We start from the raw sequence: 6,000 nt of genomic DNA on the forward strand, positions 1-6,000 counted from the left end.
AACATCTGTCTTTTGATTCTCAAGCTCAGCTTCACTGTTTTAGTTTATTCTGAAAGCAGGGCTTGTACAGTACCTGAAATTTACATGCACGTATAGATATGCACAAGATTCAGGATTTGGAATTTCCCATTTTATGATGTATCCATTTGCACACAAGTTTTCACCTTGTCCGTCCATTTTGCTTAGGATGTAGGCCTACCCTCCTGTCAGCATGAAGGGACTACTGGAGGAGGATTTTGAGTGCATATTTACCCACAATAGGGGCACACCTGCCATGTGGAAAAGCTTTTGATTGAAGATTTACATTCCAGCATGTTCACAGCCATATCACCTCAAGTTTACTGCATGTCATTAACTATCCTATCTAGGGAAATTCACCAACATTTTTACAACCAGCCATTCCAGGAGGAATGAGGGAAGAATGCTGCCAAGTTATAACAGTTTGAAAGGTAAGGGTAGATCTGAAGAATTCCACATTCATTTAAATATGGTTTGAGTGCCAAAGATTGGAAATCTATGTTCTGGAAAACTTCTTGGTATGAACCCTGTGCATTTATTAATAAAGCTATGCATATATGTGTGTGTGTCTACAAGTCTAATTTGTACAATAATTCTGTGTTCCACAACAGGTTCATATTTCCTTTTATTTGTCCTAACATTAATTCAAGAAAAAATAAATGTATTGCCACCTTGCTTAGATAAGCCACCCAATTGTTAAGTCTGGAAAATATAGAGGGCCCTTCTTTTCCATGTGAAACAGGGCTTGCCTGTTTCTACTTAGCTTCCAGTTAGTGATAATTCAGCATTGGACAAAACATATGAGAATCATAAGTAGTTCTCCCACATATCTATATATTTCTAAAACTCTTGTTCATTTGGTGCTTTGTAAGCTTCAATTAGGCAAACTACTGTATCATAGGGCAAAACCCTATCAACAGAGATAGTTCAAATGGACTAACTTACAAAATACAAGGATCGGGGTGGGATTCTACAGGTTCTCACCTATTCACTAGAACTGGTTGTGAACTTTCTAAGCATTTCGGAGAACCGGTTGTTGGAAGAAATCTCCTTTTGTCTTTTTCCACGCTTCTTACATTCTTGGCAGTATGCCTAGACTTACTGTCTCAGAAGGAGGTTTTTTCCCTTTGCTGGTACTTTCTTAAAGGGGAAGGGTTGTTTTAAGCTTTTTACACTGCTGTTGGGAGGAAATACTCCCGTTGGAGTTAGCACTTTGAAGAAATAATTGAATAATGAAGCAGAGCTGCCAGAAAGAAGCTTTTAATGACAAGAAACCAAGATGAGTGACATTCAGCAAGGCTTCTTGGCTAGCTAGAAAATTGACATTCAAACGTGAGTTTACATACCCTTTTTGAGTTTTGGTCTAAACTGGTGACCATTCAAAGTTACAATGGCACTGAAAAAAGTGACATGACCATTTTTCACACTTACGACCGTTGCAGAATCCCCACTGTCATGAGAGACCAGGCGAGAAGCGCCCCTTGATGTGAGTAACGAGTTGGCCACACCCACCCAGTTACATGACTAGCAAGCCATGCCCACCAACTAAGCCACACCCACAGAATCAGTTGTTAAAAAAATTGAATCCCACCCCTGACCAGGATCCATTACTCCCAGGGAAATGAGATTTGGACAATTTTTTTGCTGGTTCAGCACTGCTATGCTGCTACTGAGGAGGAGAAAGGAAGGAAGGATTCTAACATTCACTACCAGCTTCTCATGAGGATACTCAATAGGGAAGCTAAAAGGACCTCAGAAGTTACTCCTGCTTCCACTGATATTTTTTGCCTGTGGTCATTCTGCTTCTCTGTTTAGGTAAGGAAATATCTCTTAAAATAATGATGCAATGGGTCACTGGGTATGTAGTTTCTTTTAAAGCTTACTGGTCATTCTTCCCCCCACAGCTCTAACTTTACACATTGTTATTACATGTTTTAATTGAGAGAATAAGAGCCCTCTTGTATAAATCTGAAAAGCTGAGGACAAACATTTTTGTATATTAGGCTATTTCCTCTGTTATTTTAATGGGACTGGTACCAACCTTTTTATGAATTATGAGTGCAGAAGGATCCTTTCCAAATGACATCACTGAAAGCTTGCCATTACAATGAGGCATTCATAACACAGCATGCCAGCACATGTATAAGTCAAAGTGAAATTATGAAATCATATTTTTTTTCCATAAAAAGGAACATTCCGTGCCAGAACAGAAAGTATACAGCTACTGCTCAGACCAATATTACCATTTATTCATAACAGAAAAGAGAAAATAAATAAAAGACTGCATAAAAAGTTTGTGCTTTTTAAAAAGAGAATATTTGGGGAAATAGTAAAAACAATTACATCTTTTGGGAGCTTTCTCATCAACTGCTATCATCTCTTAACTGAATATGCAAGAAATAAATCTTGGATCTTCAATTTGGAATACAAGGTTTACAGTCCTATCAATTGCTCTGGGACCTATAGTCAGATACCCTGATATTTTTGGACTATAACTCCCGTTGTCCGATACTTGCTGAGGCCCCTGCTGTCTAGGGGATTCTGAGAGCTGAAGCCCACAAGTTTTAAAGTTGCCAAGGTTGGACCTCTATTCTCCAAATTCCAACAGGAATTAACAAATCGATGCTTAGCTTCTGTGTTCTCAGGTTGCCAGGTCTTCCAGCAAGTAGAGGTAGTGTTGCTTGTTGCTTCTTCTAAATTAACCAGTATATGAAGAAATGCGGCTTTTTATTAAATAGGATGGTTTCCAGGAAAGCGCATGGAATTATTTCCTTCAGAAAAGTCCCACTCATTCCATGGCAGGAGCTGTATGTCATACTAATCCATAAAGCAATTCATTTGGATTCGGCTTGGGATGTGAGAACCAAATTATTGTAATTTATTTTTCAAGCCATGGTTAAAATAATTCCTGGTTTAGCTAAATCATGAATTCTACCATTGTGGTTTCTGAACCATGGTTATGTCTTATGATTACTTACGAACTATGACTAGCTAAGGAAGCCATGATTAAAACACAGCTTCTTGGAAACCATAAACCTGGCTAATATTTCTTTTGAGAACATTGAAAAGGCAAATAAAAATAACTATGAACCAATGCCTGAACTGAAGTTCTAAATTTTAAAAAGCAGAAGCCCATCGTACCTCAGCTGCTTTAAGGAAGCATTGTTGAGGTATTTCACACATAAATTCCAAAGAGCAGCAGTATATTATAGAATAGCAGATTTATAGAGGAAAAAAATTGCTGAAGTTCCACTTGTCAGTCTCCACACTTCAGTCCAACACCCATAATCACAGAATAGTGGAGAACATATGGAGAGGCATATGCACATTACGGGAGCTGTAAATCTGAAGGCCTCTGTTCTGCTGCTGATACATGAAGTAATGTCCATCATTGCTCCCTGTGGGGGGATGGGTGTCAGAACCGTTTGGCAGAGATAGGAAAACAATGCAAAATTGTTTGCAGTTATCTACTAAATGATGCAAGTGATTAATTATTGAAAAGCCATTTGAAATCTGTATTGATAATCAACACACATTACTATGGTCCTTTTTTATTCTACATTATACTATATATATAATGTTTCTGATTTGATTGCAAAATTTGCTTCGGAGCAGATGGGGCACAAAATCTAGCACTCAGCTGCAATTCTTTAGAACAGCCACTTACAGAATTGCACATAGATACTTCATGTGTGTCCGTGTATCTCAAAACACCTGGGATCAAATCTGAACATTTCACAGTCCCTTTAAGCAAATTTTGTCAGCAAAAAGTCAAAAGGGCTCTGATCCACACCTGAGCCCTAATATTCTGTTAATCCTAAAGAGTGCAACTCCATAATTGTCCTAGTTTCATCCCCCTGATACATGACATTTGCCCGCATTTAATAAACTGGTCTGTTACAAGATGTGATTATAAGAAATAAAGCATTGATTTTGTTGCTGCTATCAGTTCCCCCAGTTTTAGCCACTTTGAGAGGATAAATTTGCTGTATAATTTGAAATAACAGTGAAATGAAATGACTGGTTGTTATTTAAATGCTTTTTTGTGATTTTGGGGGGCAGGTGGGCTAGGTTTGATATAACAAGATAAAACATCCAAACGCATCATGAAAATGCTTTAAAACGTCTGTGTTATGACATTAAATTATTAAAACAGAAACAACATTTGTAATGCAAATAACCTATTTGGAATTAATGAATCTGCATGATATTGGGATCAGTCAAACAGATATCCTAGAGTAGATTTCCACAAACCCAGGTCCTGCTGTTGTTTGAAACCAATTCCCATAAGTTCCAGCCAGCAATCCCATAAGATATGGAGTTATTATTTTATATACCCCCCACACACACACACACTTTTCTCCAAAAGCTCAAAGCAGCTTGTGCAAAGGTATCTTTTCACCTCTATCCCAACAACAACTCTGTAAAGTACAGGGACCCAGAGTGACTGGCCAAAATCAGCCATTGATCATTCATTTGAACCATTCCACATCAGTGCATTTTCTTATTTAAAATTCTTAAACTTCTTATTTAAAATTTAATACACTACACTGGAAAAGTTCCACCTTGGGAAAGGCTATCCTAAAGAATAATTTTTAAAAAACATTATTTTTTTGTCTTCCATTTTAACTCCAGATATCAATCAGAAAGCTACTGTGATGACTTTGTTGTGATGAAGCTTCTTCAACTTCATATCCCCCAAATGCCACCATCTAAGATAATGATTTTCTAATATTTCTTTATTAAATTTATATGCCACCCATCCCACTATCAAAGTGAATTCTGGTGGGTTATAAGACCATGAAAGCAAGAATATAAAACAAAAACATAAGACTTAACAGGGATAAAACTAGGAACCCAAGTAGTACAGAAATGGCACCTTCTATCTTAGTCTGCCAGCCACCTCCAATGTAGAACATCAGGGCTCCAAGCCAATCAGAAGACCCAGGTTTGAGAAGACCAAGAGGTTGGAGCAGGTCTCACCTCCAACAGCATTTCAAAAGATGGATGAACGGTACGATTTGTTTTTCTATCCAAAATCCTGGAGACCAGTAACAATGGACATCTGCCTGGTTTAAATATAATGGTCATTTGCACACAGATTTCTATTCTAGGTTTGAGGTTATGGATGTCTACATGTTGCTTTGTTATAATCTCCAGCATTCCAGGAAGGAAGGGATGAGGGAAGGAGGGAGTTTTAACAAGGTGAGAGGATGATTACTATTAAATAATACCTGTGTAGGATGAAAAGCTATACATCCTCTCTATGAAACCTTGAGAAATCTTAAAGACAAGACACAAATATTGGACTCAAATCTCAGAAAACGTATGATTACGTAAAATATTATGTAATGAAAAATTCATTCAAAATCTACTGAGAAACAGCCTTAACAGTTGACATAGTTAATCTCACCTATTCAAATCTGGAGTGTTTTAATATCAACCCTTGTAAAATGAATGGTCAAGGACAAACCTATTATTCAAATTACAAAGGCTTTATTGAAAGGATATTCTTCTACCGGTATAATGAATATATTTTATTTTTTTTTAAAAAAACTATTGTGTGGCTGAAATGTTGAATGCAAAACCTAATAAACAGCATTCGTTTGATAAAAATGTAATGCTTGTCTAACTCAATATTACTTTTCTTTATACTGATGTACACTAGCTATTGAAAAGATCTAGATTCTGAATTAGCTACAGTTTTGGTGTGGACGGCCTCCTGCTAGTGAAAATGGAGTCCAGGTGGGGACAGGCAGGCCCCCCAAACCCCGTTTTCAGCCTGGATGGCCTTCTGCAGCCCTCTGCCAGCACACACGGACCCCCCCCCCCAGCTCCTTTTAACTAGCAGAGTCACTGCAGGCCAGTTCTCAGCACCCCACCACGGGCCTTGAGTTTCACACCCCTACTTTAGCTGGTAGGTTCCTTATTCAAATTCTTTGTTATGGGAGAAACTTCTCAAGGAAAGGATTGCCAAGGATT

At 37.9% G+C, this 6,000-nt stretch overlaps 1 long non-coding RNA gene across 1 annotated transcript; it reads left to right on the top strand.

Moving 5' to 3' along the window:
• Positions 1–368: 368 nt before the first annotated feature.
• LOC148125779 (uncharacterized) lies at positions 369–5,557 on the top strand. The gene is made up of 2 exons (XR_015743436.1): positions 369–449; positions 4,654–5,557. It is a non-coding gene; the product is annotated as an uncharacterized LOC148125779 (long non-coding RNA).
• Positions 5,558–6,000: the final 443 nt, after the last annotated feature.

The sequence above is a fragment of the Pseudonaja textilis genome, chromosome 4 (assembly GCF_049901715.1).
Source record: "Pseudonaja textilis isolate UNSWEBS1 chromosome 4, rPseTex1.2, whole genome shotgun sequence".
NCBI classification, from domain to species: Eukaryota; Metazoa; Chordata; class Lepidosauria; order Squamata; family Elapidae; genus Pseudonaja; species Pseudonaja textilis.